This window comes from Camarhynchus parvulus, chromosome 5 (genome assembly GCF_901933205.1).
Source record: "Camarhynchus parvulus chromosome 5, STF_HiC, whole genome shotgun sequence".
Lineage (NCBI taxonomy): Eukaryota > Metazoa > Chordata > Aves > Passeriformes > Thraupidae > Camarhynchus > Camarhynchus parvulus.
The window spans coordinates 18,533,775-18,549,107 of NC_044575.1; positions in this window are offsets into that span (position 1 = coordinate 18,533,775).

A 15,333-nucleotide genomic window follows, 5' to 3' on the forward strand; every position below is an offset into this window, starting at 1 on the left:
CAGGTCTCCTAATTATCCATATGGCTGCAGGGGACCATAGTAGCAGTGTTACACAGTAAGTTAAAAAGATACTTGAAGCCATTTTTTCCTGTTCAGATTAGTAATATTGGATAAAAAAGACACCATTCTGATCTAGGAGTTTGATAATTAGTGTATTTCACCATCACATTTAATTTCATAATCAGTTTGTGCAACTGTGAGAGCTCAAAGCATGTCGTGTCAAGTCAGGCCTTCTACAACCTGCTTTCTGACAAAGCAGTCAGTAGCTTATACAGGAGCTGGCCTGCTCTTTTCAAAACCAAAGGAGCAGATCAGTATATGCTTCAAACCTAGAGGCTCCAGAGTAGTTCTACCAGTGTCCCACTAACTGGGCCCTGACATGTTAGGAATTTGGCTTCCCTTATGCTACACAAAACATTTGATTAGGTACTAAGCAAATGTGCACCTGGTGCCTAAAAGCAATTGATGATGCACAGGAGTACAGTTTTTATTACTCAAAAGTAAAGGAAAATTATTTTTAGAATGGGTTTGTGGGTTTGGAGGAGAGGTAGAAGAAACAAATATTTGGTATATTTTCCTCTCCATTCAAATAAGTCCATTGATGGGATTCTTGCAATGATGCTTGCAACTGAAGCTCGAGTGTCTCTGCGAGACTTCAGAGAGAAAAGTCAAACCAATGAAATGGATTGCACTTGTGCTCTGTGGATGGATCCCTTGTGCTCTCCTCTGAGTTCAGAATTAAAATAAACTACAAACAAATGTGACAGTGTTTCCCTTATCAATTTCTCCTTTGAGAAAGTGAAATAAGAAAGACACACAGCAAATACTGAAAAGAAAACCATGTTTTTAGAATTCTATCTCTCATAGCCAGCAGTCTGGTGAATAGTTTCAGAGAAGGGTTTTGATGTCTAAGAACCCAACTGGTTCTATGCTTGTCCACAGGCTTTGTGTTTCATTCTGTATCTCAGTAGGGTGAGTGATATATCCAACCAGATTTCTGTCCTTGCCCTGATGGATGGTGAGGAATTAGCAACAAGAGCATAGTTTATGTAAATGCCTAAATAGCAATAATAAAATTATCTGTGAGCAAAGATGTCTTAATGTAATATCTTTCACATTGATGTCCACAGGCTTCAGCTGTCCTAAAAGGTGGTCTGAGCTTGAAGTGGTCTGAGCTGTGCTGAGCTATGCTGTACATGTTTAGTTTCTTCATTATGCAAAGCATGTTAAATTGCATGCCTGCTTTGGTTTATGTGCCATAATTCCTTCCCAGATTGTCCAAGTACTTAGCAATCAATGCCTGCTTAATGCAGTTCTGTCACTGTTTTCTGGGTGGAAACAGTGGAGAGCAGGGAAAAAGGTGTTTTTCATGTGTGCCCACAGCAAAAACTCCAGTCTGCACAAATCCCGTGTGATTGATGCAGCTACCATCACCTGATACAGGTAATCTTAATTTCTTCTGTAATGTATATGGCTTTGGAGAACACTGATTCTCTTCTGATACTTGCTTTAGACCTCTGTTTTTGTTGACTTGACTGGAGTTTGTTCTTATTGCAATAGATTGTGAGAAGAAAGAATCTGCCCCTGTGTGTTCTGCAGCATTTGCAGTTTAATTTAAACCCTGCTATGAAACAGAAATGGGATCTCTGAAAAGCTTGATATCATAAGGCTTGTGGTATTTACACACCATCTGCTTCAATACACAATGGGTAGCTGATCAGCTCTTTTCTGTAGCAGCAGGTAACATGGTGTTCCTGTGAATGGATAATATCGGTCCCAGTTCTCTACTAGTGTAAGAGGAAAGAAAACAGGTCTTAGAATGTATACTCATTCTTCCTAAATTGCTGTGATCACATCTTGTTATGCAACCTAAATGCAGTAATAAAAGCATTTGGCCTCCTAGCTCCTTCATGGCCCAGCCATCTGCAAGGATGATGCCCTCAGCCATCAGACTGTAAGACCTCCTCTCTGCTAATGACAGCAGGATAAAGACTATCCTGTTGCTAAGTGTTTGGTTCACAAAGTAGAGTTTTCTAAAGTGCTGAATGTAACACCCTTCACTTTCTCTCTTTTCTCTCTCTTCTTTTTTTTTCTTTCTGCCTGCAGAGCCAAAATGCGGAATGTGGGCAAGAATACTTTTTTCCCCTGCTGTTCTATTCCAGCTTTCTTTGATATCTGAAATTCAGTTTTGAGAGAAGCAGCTCTTAGAAACTTGTATGAGCCAGTAGGGACTGGTCACAACATTAATGTTGTAAAACCTTCTAATCCAATTTGTGCCAAAAGGTGCTTGTTGTTAAAATGCTCAAACACATCTAAAAGCAGGATGAATGGTTTGTTCTTAGCATGTGTTATGCATCCACAGGTCCCATTAGCTTTGTCTGGCCCTGTGCTTTGACTTTTGATTATTTGGAAACCAGCTTTTACACTACCTTCTTTTATGCCTGTCAAACACATTTAGACTGGAGTGGGAAAGAAAGCTTCTCATCCTCAGATGAGATAAGTTCTTCACCAAAAGAGGTGAGAGAACAAGATCCCAAAGAGTTCCAGCATTGTTGTGTCTATTAAAGGAATTGTGTGCTTGACAAAAGAAGAAGCTGGCAGAGAGAAGTTTGAACTGGTGGACACAAAGTGTTTTAAATGTCTGTGTTATAAAGGAAGATTTAGCAAATCTTCTTGAAGTATGATGTGTTTGTGGGTATGGGTTCTTCTGCTTGCAGTATTACTTTCAATTTTATAGCTATAAATCTAAGGAAACCCAGCTAGATGATGACCCATTGGTTACTAGTATTATGTATCACTTATATTTAGTCTGAAATAGTTTCCCTTAAAAATGAGGAAAATAACAAGCACAAGATGGTGAGAAGCAAGCATTGTATATGATGCTTCCTACTACTTTCTATTTTTTTCAGTGGTTTTTTTTTTTAGCATCTCCATCCTCTTATCTGCTTACAGAATATATGTTCTCAAGTCCATCTGCTAAGGTTGCATCTGAGAAAAAATGGAGACTCATCTGAAGAACATCTGTTGTGTCATTTAGGAATTTTTTTTTTCTTGACTGATGTCAGCTTGTCAGCAATATTTAAGCTGCAAGTTTTAAGCTGACCTGCTGAAGGGCTCTTTCTAGTTCTTTTTTACCCAGATTCCTGCTGGACTTTTAGAATGCCTTGCTGTTCTGCACTGAACAGCTTAGTTTAAATCTGCATGGACACTCAATGTTCTCAGCTTCCCCAAGGAAACTGGTAGCATTTATAGACCATCAGTCCAGCTGAGACTCAGGAGGGATGTATACCTTTCTGAGGAGCCACTGTTTTTACCTGGATGAAATCTTGGATATATCTTTGATTTGTGGATAGACTGAGTTGAATGCTGTGCTGAGAATGAGCTGGTGAAGGTAACCTTGGGATGGAGCACAAGCAGATCTTCCCACTAGATCCTTGTGGGACTCTTGCTCTGGTACCATATGTTTTAATGCCATTTTGAGAGTAGAGCTGGGGAATAGGAAGGAGTGCTAACTTCTTAGAAGCCAGTGATGGAGTGTTGCCTCCGCAGAGCAGCCCTGCTACACTTGTTGGTGCTAATTAGTTTGTGTCTGTTGAGCTTCCTTATGACACAGTCTGTTCTAATTAACACTTCCCTGTAGATTGCCGCTGAACTCCAGATATCTCATTCATTTGTGACACACATTTCACCATCCCAGGGAGACAAATTTATTTTGTTGACAAAGGTGCTGATAACACTATCAGACTGCAGTTTAATATGTATCTCAGAGATGGAGAGAGGCGACAAGACAGCCTGAGTGGGAGAACGAGTTAAAAATGCCACTCAGAATTGCAGCTGTAATTTGTCTACCAGGTTGAATTGTTCGAGCCCCTGTATTGGCTACAGACAGTTATGGTCAGTGTTTATTCCTTCTATCTCTACCTCTTTATTCTATGTAATAACATTAAAAGATACAATAGATACAATCAATAGAATGAGATGCTCAGAAATTATATATATATGTATATATTTGTAACTAAGCACACTATACACAAATCTCTCTCTCTATAGTCTATATATATCATTTGCTTTAAAAAAAATCAGTACCTACTCTGTAAGTTAAATATAGGCCTTGCAAATAGAATATAGCTGAAACTACTGCAAAATATAGATCAGAGGCAGCAGTACCTAGGGACCTCACAACAGTTATTAAAAATAATTTGCAACTAAATATGAGAGACCTTTTTTACTTGGGCTGTGGCACCTGTCAGTGAGGCTGGCTGCTGCAGCAGAGAAAGAGTAATTGCAAAAAAGCTGTCTGACTCCATATGTACAAGGAAACAGAATTGGACAAGGACACCTGTGCTATTTCCAGTGAAGCAAAGAACTCTGGAAATTCTGGAAAGCCTTCGCCTGCCACCATAACTCCTCCTGCACTCACAGTATAACCACAGTTTATGCAGGCTGAAGCCCTATCTAAAAGTGGGAAATGCTGGCCAAGGATTGGGGCATTTGGTTCCTTCTACTCAGAGTGGGCACCAGCTAGAAGGCACCACCCTTGTAGTTTGCATGATCTACTCTATGTGAAAGTCCATATTTTATAGTTACAACCATTGAAGTCAGGAGCTTGTTAGCATGAGTTCTTCCTGAGATTGGCTTTTCCTCGATGCTCATGGTCTTCTCTGCATCTGATGTTACTTCCTTCTAAGTGGCTTTATGTTTTACTGCTGTTCTGTAGTATGCAAAAGCTCCTCTGGAAATGCAAAAGGCAATTTTTCTGCCTTAATGCTAACTCAGAATGAGTTGATTTCTGCCATTTCTCTTCAATCCTCTCTGCAGCATAACAAATATCTCATCCAATAGTGTGGTTTCCTCTAGGCATTTTAGTGTTGGCAATATCCTGTACTGTGGTAAACCAGAAACTATACTTTCTTACCACATTTTCTTTTTTCCTGGGTCCAGTTAGTAATTATTCTAAGCATCACATATATCCTTGAAAAAGCTGAAGAGACCAGAGTAAAACTAACATGGACAAAATGAGGCTTGAACAACTGGTGCAACACATGGAGAAAGCTTACATGGAGTTCTCTGGATTTTTCTGATATTGATCTCTAATTCTGTTTTTTGTGGCCATGGGTTGCTTTTGCAGCCCCACATAGAAAGACTTCAATTTTGTATATCAAAGATGATCTCTGTTGTTAAAGTAAATTCCAAAAGTGACTTTGGACATCCATTCAAACCTGGACTGCCTTTGGGGAGTCCAAGCCAAGATAAAGCTGCCTTCCTCACAATAATGAAATGTTAACAGGATCCCAGCAGAAGAATAAATCATGAACCAGAGCAATCTGCTCACCTTACACAGACCAGTACTGAGTTAATAGCTTCGCTTTGCCACTGGGGAGTGGTTATCCATTGACTTCCCATCTGCCCATCTTCTGTCTTAGCTTGATTAGAAATGGCTTCAGATGTGGGTGGAAATGGAAATTTAACTAATTTTAGTCAATTTAAAAAGGTTTTTGCAAAATATCTTTGAAGAGTGGCTGTTTAAACACGAAGTTTCCTGTTTTGAAGAAACATTTTTCTATTTCTGCTCAAGTTTTCTTTTTGTTCAGTTTGGCTTTTTCCTTCTGCTTAATCTGAAAGGAAAATGGTAAATTATGGCAGATGTTGCGGAAAAGTCTACCAGCCTAAGCACGAAATCTTCCTGGAATCATGAAAAGGCAAGTGGCTTGCTTGGTTTGACAGGCAAGTACTTACCCTATGTTTTACATCTCAAAAAGCAATATTGCAGTTCCTAACCTCCATATATTGCTCACTTCATTTTCCTGTATAAGCCATACTTTGCTTTAGTAGTAAGTTGTATACAAAAAAGGGCACTAAATAATTGGAAACTTGAGCAATAACTTCTTTGCAGTGTGCAGGTACAAGAATACAGACCTTCAATGTTTCCTATGCCAGGACTCCTCATGGAAGGATAGCCTAGCTTTAGAAACCCCACTCTGCTCTCGCAGAGCTGATCAGCTTTCCTGTGCTTGGAACAGAGACCTGCTTTCCTTCGTGCTGAGGTAAAAACAATGTAACTCAAAAACTAATGAAAGGAGTTCCCAGATGCCACAGGAATACATAACAGGAGATGCAGGCTTCTGTTTTCATTTTAACATTCGCAGCATCTAATTAAGAAAAGCAACATATTCGGCTCTAAAGCATAATGTTTCATTAATCCTTTTCCTGCTGCTGTGCATTAGACACACAAAATGCTTCTCCAGCCACTTTGTGGCCCAAAGAGCAAAACTGTTACTTCAACCACTTTTTTTTCATTTTTCAGATCCTGGTCCATTGCTCGTTTGTTGCATTGTCTTAATTTCAGTGCACTTGTGAAGAAGCACTGGCATGTGGCATGAGGCTGGGGAAGCATGGGATATGAGATCATAGTCTTTCATCATTCAAAGAGATGTTGAGGCATTCCTGTAGGACTGACATGTGAGGGCCTCTCACAGGGCAGATAAGCAGAGTCCTTTTCCTCTTCTCCTCTCATTTAAGAGAAAAGCATTTTGTATAAATTTAGGCAACTTTTCTTTTGATCTAATCTCTAGTCAAGCAATTCATTTTCAGAATAAACAGCTCAGTAATCACAGCTCTCACTGAAAGCTTCGACGTGATTGTGACAGACTCTCCTCCAAAGAAGTACATGTGAAGTGGCCTGTTAATTTCTTATTGTATTGATTTAATGAGGCCAGTTTTCTTTAGGATAGTTTGGATTTAACAGAAATCTTCATGCTTGTATTTTCTACTAGCATCTTCAGTAGACTTGCCTACATGCTACAAGATTCTTAGGCATACTTTTTGCATGTTAATTAAACAGGAAGGAATATCAGCATTCACAACAGAATTTTGGCAAAAATACCAAAGTAACAACACTTTGCTCTATGTCATGTGCACAACTCCAGGCACTTTCCAGAAGACATATCTCATCCATTTGACATACAGAGAAATGGAGACTGGGAAGTTTTGTTAAATTTCTACAAGTAACTGTGGCATAAGCCAAAGATTTGAGAGTTCCTTGGCCACATTCTCAGGGAATTAGCACTTTTCTTATAGCTGCATGCTCTTGCTTACGTTGTTCACTACTGCCTTTGAGGAGGAGAGATTTTACAGTAGCTCCAGTTCAAACTTTGGTCCACTAAGGACAAAAATGATTGAAAGGTGTTTACAGACACCACAGCTGGTCAGTTGTCTTCACAGTGAAGAACTCTGTTTGTGTTAGTGTTCTCCAGATGAAGAGCTGGACAATTGTTCAGAGCCACAGGGAGCCAGGCAGAGCATTGCATTGCTTTTTGAAGAACAGCAGAGCACACAGGATGTGTAGCCTTGTCAAAGGGTTTCAGTAAATGCCTTAATGCAAGTCCCTCTGGCATGGGTGGGCTATCTTCCTTTTTGATGTTGTTTATCAAAAGCAGCTCAGGTGTCAGGAAACCAATAACAACTTGTCGTCTGCTGTGTTCAGGCCATGACTTTGAAGCAACTTCTTCTGTGTCCTGAGAGTGCCCCAGTTAGTGAACCCTGGGCAGATCTCAGGAGCGCTCCATCCATCCTATGTGGTATCCTCTGGTGTCTGGATGACCCCTTGCCACAAATAGACATGGTGTGTAGAGTTACTCTACGCGTTCGAATGCCGAGGCAATTTTTTAATGAGCACATTGTTTTCAGTGTTAAAATGTTGCTCTACCCACTTTGCACATAGTTAACACAAGCATGTTACAAGGGCTTTTTCAGAGGGTGACCTGTCAGTACGGATGTGGCAGAAATCCGTAATGATGGTCTGACTTGTTTTAATTATTGGCCAGCGAACTCTCTTGATTTGTGGAGGTTTGGCTGGGAGGCTGTTCCTGTTAACTGTGCACTGTTGAAATGATTGTCAGGCTGGGCAGGTGGAGGGAGATGTCAGCTTTAGAAAAAGCCAAGGAAATAAATGAAAGCCAAGGTTGGGGAAATGTTTTTGTTTTGTGCTCAATATTAAACATTCATGTAGTTTTCAACTTTCTCTGCTCCTGCTGTTATCATGTGGATCATAATAAAATTTTGTATTTGTTTTGTGGTCACTTTAGTTTATCTGGGAACTTACATTGTGGCATGTTTGTCAAAGTCATGTCATTTTGTGTTGCAGTAGTTGCAGGCAGAGCAAAGTCTTCAATGAGTTAATTTTGTCTCACTAATTTAATCTGATCATTCTGAAATGTCTGATTTTCCCATCTGAGAAAAACCCAAACCCCACAGATTTATGTCTAAGTAAGCAGTTAACAAATCAGATGCACAGAAAACAAGGCGTATTCAAAATACTTTTGTGCAGCCATGGCAGTACAAAGCTGTAAATTCCTCCTGTCCTGCACTGAGAATTTCCCCTGAACTGGAGGAATTCGATTCCCCAAGCAAAGGATCTGTTCTCAGGTGTGCAAAGGTCTGAAGGCTGTTATTTCTCCTATCTAATCCATATACTGCTGCAAAAGGAAATTAAAATAAGGGCCTGCATCCAGCTTTCCTCCTGTATTCAAATCCCGCTTCAGACCTTGCATTAGCTGAATATGGCCATGACCAAAATACCTCTGCAGGGTCTTTAAAAAGAAAATATCATCAGTGCAAAAAAAAAAAATCTACATGACAAATAGCAGTTAACATTGCCAACTCTTTTTTTTAAGACCTAGATGATCTTTTCCGTGCTGAGTATATCAGGTCTAGGGAAAGTATCTTTTAAAATCCCAGCCATAATTGTGAGCACTCCTTGGAGTACATAGACAGCTCCTCAGGACAGCTCTCAAAGATGCAGCTGACAGCATGATATCAAACAGCAGAAGGAAGGAAGTTTGTCCTCTCCCAAAGCTGCAGGGACTGACCCATTAGTGGGGCAGGAGGAGCCAAGCGTGTGCAGCATCTAGGAAGGAGGTGGTGTAAGCTGCTGAAAGCTTTCCTGGTCCCTTGACTGCAACCTGTCTCACTGGATCACTGTGGCTGCAAGAGGGCACCTGCTTCCATGCTCACTAAACAAACAAAGGATATATTCCTGTCTTCCTAGCTGAGTTTCTCTTTTCCGCTACCTCCCAGAAGTTCAGCAGCTAAGGAAAGAGTCATTAGTCACCCTGTTGATGCAGAGTTTTCTGCTCTTCCCTCGCCAGGAGTTGTGTTTTCCATGTAGTGTAATAAAACAGGATATTGTGGGAGAAGTTAATGGGTGGGTCAGGCCCTCTCAGTGTGAAGCCTTTTTTTGATTAAAAGATGCTGCTGAGAAACCTCTGGACTCTCACCCGCATGTGCCCTCACTAACAACACAATTTTCTCAGCACCTGAGAAAAGGGACTATAAAATTAGAGAAGTGGGAGAAAATAGGTTTGGTGCTATGTGTCCCCAGAAGGGACCTGTGTGTCTTTTGTCTCTGCAATTTCTTTCCTAAGAATGGCTGAACTAGAGCTATTTAGTGTCCTGCAGCTGATGTGGCGTTACGTAGGATTTGAAGTAAGTGGTTGCATATACGATGCAGAAGGATCTTGTGAGGTAACAAGGCAGAGACACATAGAAGGCTGCCAGCTGCTCAGCTGTAAGCACTATGGTGACCATAGCAAGCACTACGATCAGGTCAGTCTGATGAGGGTCTCATACAGGGCTTGCAATGTGGCCAAGACTTTGGTGCTTTTCCTTCTTCAGTTGTTGCTTTTACATGGCAGACTCACTGGAGGCTGCTGACAGAGACCATGGGACACAGACAAAGAGGACATCTGGGTACAGCAGCCTTCTGTGGAGCAGCTTTAAAGCCACACTGGCACACTCCTTTCCTTCTGCCCCTTCTCCTTTCCCTTCCTCTACTTTGACTCTCCCTGTTCACAGGATCCCAGTGGTTGGAGATCCCTTTATTCCTTTGCTCTCAGGCAAATGTCTCAGGGCCCTTACTCCACACCTGCAGGCAAACTTCACCTGCAGGCAAACTTTTTGTTGCTAGGTAAGTTTTCTGTTGTTAACACAACATCTTGTGACTGTTTCCCATTTTTACCCTCTTAGAAATTTATTTAAAATGCATAATTTGGTTTCTTATTATCTTTCTTCAAATACCTGCTTTCTCAATTTTTTTTCCTCAAGCTCCCACTTCTGCTTGTCCACTAACAGTAAGTGCTTATTAGAAATGCGTTCCTTCTTGTATACTGTTCCCCAGATTTATTGGACTATGTAGTGTCAGAACTATTCTTCATATCTCATTCTTGGACTTGGTATATGTCAGCTGATTAACACTTCTGAACTAAGAGCAAAGGTCTGTCAGTTATCCTTAAATTCCCTTTGGGACAGGGGAAACGGGAAGCCCTCCCTGGTCCGGCAGTTATCTACAATGGTCACCACCTGGTTTTCCTGCACAGTGCACGTGCCCAATGATTACTGACCCAAAACTGCTAATATTTTACTGAGGTCCAAATTGTGACTTGTGCCTGTGCATCAAACCTTTTGTTGTAATCCCCATTTTCTGACATAGGTTATGGAAGACCAGTATTTTATTGTCTTATGATTCTTGGACAAAGCATTATGCTTTTCTTGCAGAGGAAAGTAGAAGAAGAAGTTATGGCTATACTTTACACAAACAAGGTGCCAGGTTTAGGTTTCTTGTTCACACTTGCCTGTGTTTAGTTTCTGAAGGACCTCATCAACTCCCTTTTGTTACTAGATGGAAATATAGGAACTTTTGAAATGCGTTTCTTTAAGACCAAACAAAAATGTCTCAAATTTAAGAAGGGAGCTGAATGCCCTTTCTGAATACAAGTTGGTAGCAGGACTGCAGGTGCCAGGTCATCTCATTGTGGCATCTCACCTCCCACCTCTGCTCAGCAGCATCCCTCTTCACCCTCCCTGTGCCTCCCCTGTTCTCCTGGCCTCAGGGGATATTAGACACCTTTAGGAAACAGCTTTTCTTGGTCTGGTCTCCATGTCTTACCTTGTAACTTGCTCCCTGTTATTGCCTTGGTCCTTGGCTTAGGGCTGAGTGGAAGGACATGCGTATCACCTATCGTGCTTCCTTCGCTGCTCTGGTTTCTCCTCAGCCAGCCCTTTCAAGGTGCAGCTGGCCTTACCTCTGTAAGAGGTAAGTCTTATCAAGTCCTATCTCTGTAAGACTTGATGGCTCACAGGGAGCATGGTTGGGCTTCACGAGCCACTGCTGGAGCTGAGCTCTGCTGCCTCTGTGGTGCCTCAAGGACTGCCTCCCCAATGGTTTGGGCAGCAGAGGTTATGGGGAAGAGATGTGAAGGTGGATGTGCCCTAACAAACTGACCTACTTCTGACCGCCCTGCCAGGATGTCTGCAGCTCCCATGTTGAAACAACAGACTCCATCCAAGCAAAGCCTCCCTGAGTTGCTGTTGGTTTTACTCAATAAGCCTGGGTTTCTTGCCCCCTCCTCTTCCTGGAGTTTTACTGCTTGAGAAGTTGTTTGAATTTGCAGAAAAGCAATTAATAAAGGAGTTGGGAATTTTGACTGACATAGTAATTACACTGGAAAATGTAATTTTCCCTGCATATTAGAGATGGGATTATTTCAAGGAGATCTTATTAATGTGCTGTTCACCAACAAAGAGCCCAGTAACCTCTTTCTTAATAAGATTAGCATGGGGGTCATAATGCAGGAGACTGCTAGGGTGATATATTCAAGGTTTTCCCCTAAAGAAATAAATTATCTTCTCCTGTCTGGTGAGGGCATACAGGAGTTGATTTCATTTAAAAGACATATCCTCATTTTCTAATAGCTAGTGGATAATCTGTGCCCAAAATCCTTTGTCCAGATGCTGTACATCAGCAGTGAAATCCCAGGTTCAGAGGGGAGCCTGGAGCAGAGGTCAGAGCAGGTGAGGATGAGCAGGCAGGTAGTTCCTCTGGCATCCCTCCTTAGATCAGTGACTTCCTCCTGTAACAGCAAGCATGACCCTCTTACCGGCTGCTTCTCTCTCTGTCTATAACATGTGGATAATAACTGTCCACAAGTCATTTAAGATTAATGGCTGTTTGTGCAGCGCTCCAGCTCCCATGGAGTAAGGTCTGCACCCCTCATATGGACTACAGCTACTGCCATCATATCTGACCTGCTGGGCTCTGAAGTGGGCAGGAAATGGGAATACAGAGGGATGGAAAGGGATGCTGTCAGTTTGATTGTAGTTCGATCAACGTGAAAATTCAGGCTTTTCTGGGACACTATGTAGGTGATGCAGATGTGTTTTCTGGTTATACAAAACTTCTTATACTCCCTGCTGATGGCTGTGGGGTGTTTTTGGGTAAGCCAGAGAGTGACACTGCCAGAAACATTTTCAGGCAGCTTTCCCCTTCCTGACTCTGCTCACATCTGTCCACCATCTGTTTTGATTTTGCCTCTGTTGCGCTACATGTAAACATCATCTTGAAATGTTCAGGGCACAGAATGTTTGGGAGATCCTCCCTTCCAGCATGGGGTGTGAGGTGCAGCCTCCTGCTGCTACATTAAACATGGGAGATGCTGCCTAGTGCCATAGAGGAAAACCAGATGGCATTTATTATCAACACTGCTGGTCTGTGTGAACCTCAGTTATGGGTCAGGGGTCCCTATTGTTGGGCTAAATGTGCAAACAGCAACTGAGTCCAGTCTGTACTGTCCTGTGCTAATGCAGCAAGCTCTGCCACCATCTACAAATATTTTTAAAGTTAAAACCACAAGTTAACTCTACTTCAAAAAGGGAGGTATGTCCAATAGTAGAGTCTTCAATGTCACTATTGATTTTTACCAGAAAGGCGCTGATGTATTGTAATAGAGTGCAGTGGTGTTAAACTCCTTGGTGTTAAACTTGATAGCTTACCAGGGGAACCCAGGACATCTCTTGCATACAAGTTGTGTGCTTAACTGCTTTAGCACTAAAATAAATAAATGAATCATTGCTTATCCTTTTCGTTCTTGATATCTCATTACCTTTCATACAATATGAAGAAATAGGGATAGGGAAAGGCTACTTCAAATTTATGTGGTTTGAAAGTTTGCTCAGCACAGTGTAGTGAGCTGCAGTTAGGAAGTATATTTTGATGCAGTTTCAGTTTGCTTATGAGATAGATAGCGCCAACTTGTAACGTTATGTTTATTATTCTTATACAAGCATAGGTAGAAGTGGTACAATAAACTGCAGAGTTATAAAGCTTTCAATTCTGGGGCATACACTGGTCATGGCTGAAGGCATTTGTGCAAGGTATTGTGTGTTAAATGTTACTAATTTATGGTTTGAGCCAGGAGAAGGGTGGTGTGTCTGAGAACATTGTTTTGCTGGACTTGGTGAAAATTTAGAACACAAGGTTGTCTCTATGCCAAAGAAATGTTTTTTGAAAGGTATCTCATTTAATTTAAATATTTTGCAGTCTAAACAGATAAGCATGTTAGTGATAAGGCAGAAGAGCCCTGAGGTGAGTGGAAGAGGGCTTGCAGTAACATTTCTTGGACAAAGGAGAGTAATAGTTTCCTCTTTTTCCCCAAAACACCTTTCCTAAAGGCCACAATGAGTTACCAGTTAAGTGAAGCAGTTGTATAGCTGAAGAACATCAAATCTTTAAAAAGTTTTTTAATATACTGCTGTGTCTCAGTGGAGTTGAAAATAGGATTTTCATATTTCTGGATAGGAAAATCATGGGAAGAGCTCTTATGGTCACACATTCTTGATTACTTTCTTTCAGCCAGTTGCAGGCATAACAGAATCTCAGGTATGCTGCTGTATCTGCTCATCCTCTCCTTGTTAAAACAGACTAAATATAAAAGACTAATGGTCAGGCCGTTCATTGGTGATAGTGGAAGGAATTGATAGCCAATACAACTTCTCACTACTCCTAAACCTCAGTTACAGATTTTGGAGGTTCTCACTTTCTTCCTCCTAAAATACTGTTATGTTTTGGTTTTTTTTTACAGAAGTCTCACTTGCCAAATGCTATTGCATTTTCAGTAGGTAAACCAGGTCAAAGTCAGTATCAGCACAGATAACACTCCCTTTAAATAAGTAAACAAAACCACTGAACATGTTTCTTTCCTCTGAAACTGTATACATTGCTTCATCATCCACTTGAATACTGGAGCGTTATTTATGGCTCAACTTATTATTTCAATGCTAAGGCAAATTAATTCCACTGCTGTTTGTTAGGCAATGCTTCTTTAGAATAAAGGGAGTGTAAAGGCTCCACTGGATTGGAATCATAAGAATAGCAAAGGCAAATAGCATGATTTCAGTGAGTTACCACATATTAACATTAGAAGTGATGGTCGGATCATCCCTCCTGATGTCCTCAGAAGTCAAGACTGGGAGCTTTATCTGGTGCTGCTGCACTGGACCTTAGTTCAGCCAAAGCATACCTGTCCAGCAAGATCTCTGCATGGAGCACAGGGTTTGAGATACCTGTTCAAATGCATTCTAGCCTGGTCAGAACCAGAAGAGTGATTGGTTGGTAATGCAGGATGGGAGGAGGTAAACTGTCTCATAAGACAAGTGATGTACCGAACTGCCTGACTGCCTTCTGCTCTCAGGGTCCTCTGTGAGTATACCAGCAGCCACATCACCCTGGTCTCCTTTGGGCTCAACCTTTTCTGTGGCTTTCACAGTGTCACTTTCCGCCTGTCAAGCTCTTCGGAGACAGTACTTTTATTACCTGTGTCTCGTGTATCATTGGATGTTCCCCTGTCAGTGTTTTACTGCCTGCTTTCATGCAACAAAGCAGAGGGAAGGCTGTTACTGGAAAGATACACGTTTAGTGTTTAGATTTTTTTCCCCTCTTGTTTGTTTTACTGTCACAGTGAGACAGATATGGGAGGAAATTCACAAAATGTGTACTCAGCTACTGTTGTGGTTGGGCTGTAACATTGTGGAATATTCTTGTGTTTGAAAAACAGAACTTTTCAGGCTATTGTAATTTGACATCCAACCTCAATATCTGTCAGGATTTCCAAGTTGACTTTTTTTCTTTTTAAAACTTCCTATTAGCTTCCTTTTTAGCAGTTTGAGTCTGCAAAATTTACAGTATTAGTGTGATACACTTCTTGGTGCTGGTCTGGGGTGAGGTCTGGCACTGTGCATTTTTTTGTTGTTGCACTTAGCAAGGAGCCTCTCTTGCCTGCACTTCATTTGCCTCAGTAGTGAAGCTGGTCTCTGAAAAAGGGAAAATTGTGTCTTGCAAAGATAGTCTGACCAAAACTCAAGAATTTTATGATTCTCCCTTTGCATCCAAAAGCTGGGCACAGATAACAGTGTGGAAGGCTCAGAGTTTGGGCTTAGCTGGGAACTTGGGCCATTTCTGGAAAGGTCACTGTTAGCCTCTGCCAAGGTGGAGTGGAAAGTCAG